We start from the raw sequence: 2,406 nt of genomic DNA on the forward strand, positions 1-2,406 counted from the left end.
GACCCACAAAATATTTGGGTTCCAAAAATTGACATTTGATTTTTCTTTTGTAGGAATGCCTTCAAAGTAAAATCAATGAAGGCCTGTGGTACTTGGACAGTGGATGTTCAAGACATATGACGGGAGATAAAGAAAAATTCTCTATATTAGAATCAAGTGATGGAGGTTACGTCACATATGAAGATAATGCAAAAGGAAAGATTATTGGCATTGGATCCATATGTAAAAACTATCGTACTTTAGAAAAAGTCTTATTTGTTTATAGTTTAAAACATAACTTAATATCAATTAGTCAATTATGTGATAAAGGTTTAAATGTTTCCTTTTATGCTTCACATTGCATTATTAGAAATAATGAATCTATTTTGCTTATAGGAAATAGACATAAAATTATTTATTTAATTAATTTAGAGAATATAAATGATGTTAATTTGAATTTACTTTGCATGAAATATACAAATGATGATGCTTGGTTATGGAATAGAAGGCTATGTCATGCCAATATCTACACTTTAAATAAAATTTCTAAACTTGATTTAGTAGTTGGTTTACCAAAAATTAATTTTCATTTTGTATCTATATGTGATGCTGTTGACCTCATTTTTGTATGAGGTCACTAAGACCCTTCCAGAATCCAGATCTAATCCTAGACCCTAGGATCCACTCTAGACCTTAAGACCCCTTTCTAGACCTAGACCCTAGGATCTATTCTAGATTTTGAGATCCTTTCCTAGAGTCTGACCTTAGGGTCTATTCTAGACCTTAGGATCCTTCTAGATCTAAGACCTTTAGGCCTATTCTAGAGCCTAGGATTCTTCCATATCCAAGTCCTAGAACTCTTCTAGATCCTAGGATCAATTCATATTCAAATCAATCCATACCCTTGACTAACTCAAACCTCAGATCAATCTAAACTCCATTCAATTTAAATTCAAATCAATTCAAACTTCAGACCCCTTCAAACCGTGACCCAGTTCAATTGAGAATTCAAACTTCAACTTTGACTTTGATCCTACCCTTGACCTAGCTTTGACCCTATCCATTCATTAACAATCACCACATGATTATTAATGATTTGGATACTTCAATATTAATTACTCAAGCTTAAAATCCATTCCAAATCCAGAAATCCAGACTCAAATCCAAAGCCTTAAGGCCTTGTCCTAAAGACCTTTTTCAAAGAATTTTCAAACATTCCAAAACCCAGTCCAATGGCCTCTGATTCAGGGTCTATCACTTACAAAGTGATAAGACATGTCTCTAGAGGCTACCCTCCAATTTTGAGCCCATTCTGAGGTCTCTAACCCCAGAATCTGAATTAAAATCCAAAGGCTGTAAAACCTTCAAATATTTACAGCCTATGCCACTGAACCCAACCCCTTTGAGATTTTGATCTTGGAGCCCTTATCAAAGCCTCCAACCACTTCCCGATTCTTAATTTTAACCCACTGAGCAGTAAACTGCATTTCTCAAATCCATTTTTGACCCTAGTTGACCAATAGGTCAGAATTGACCAAAATACCCTTATGGGATTTCAAATGGCCATTTCAAATCAAATCAATTCCAAACTCTTCGAAACCACTTCCAATGAATTCCAAATGTCAAATTCAATTTGTTGAACTCAAACCCAGACCTTGGGTCAACCTGGTTGACCAAGTCAACCAGGTTTGACCCATTAACCCATACACCCCTTCCCTTTCAAAATTTTGAATCAATCCTATTCCAAGTCCTTTAGATGCATGGGATGACCCCTTGGGCACCCAAGAGACCCCTCTTGGTGACCCAAGCCTTGGGCTCACTTGGGTTAGTCACATGGCTTGACCCAAGTAACCAAGAAGAGGTCTCCCTTGAGCCATCTTTTGATCTTATCCAAATTGAATCCAAATCAAAGTGCCATTGAGTTCCCATGGACCCAATACACCTTCCTTGATCAGCCCAACCCTTGGGCTCATTTGGGTCAAGAGTTAGGCTAGCCCAAAGTGCCCAAAAGCACTTGGGATTGAGCCAAATCTCAACCTAAGCCCAATTGAACTTGACCAACACCTCCCATAGGTGGCCCTAGGTTCAATACACCTCCTCCAGCCAGCCCATGCCTTGGGCTAGCTTGGGTCAGGAGTTAGGCTAACCCAAAGTAGCCAAAAACACTTGGACCCGAGCCATCTCCCTGCCCAGATCAAATTGGACCCAATTGCCACTTGCATTGGGTGCACCAGACCTAGACCCACTCCCCACCTCAAGCCCAGGGTCTGGCCTGACCTGGGTTGAGCCCGAATCGACCCAAACCAAGCAGGTTTGGATCAACCCGAGCCATCTTTTAATCCAGATCAAATTCGACCCAATTGCCACCTGCATTGGGTGCACCAGACCCAGACCTGCCTCCCATACCAAACCCAGGGTCTGACCTGA

This window comes from Dendrobium catenatum, unplaced genomic scaffold (genome assembly GCF_001605985.2).
Source record: "Dendrobium catenatum unplaced genomic scaffold, ASM160598v2 fragScaff_scaffold_1001, whole genome shotgun sequence".
NCBI lineage: Eukaryota > Viridiplantae > Streptophyta > Magnoliopsida > Asparagales > Orchidaceae > Dendrobium > Dendrobium catenatum.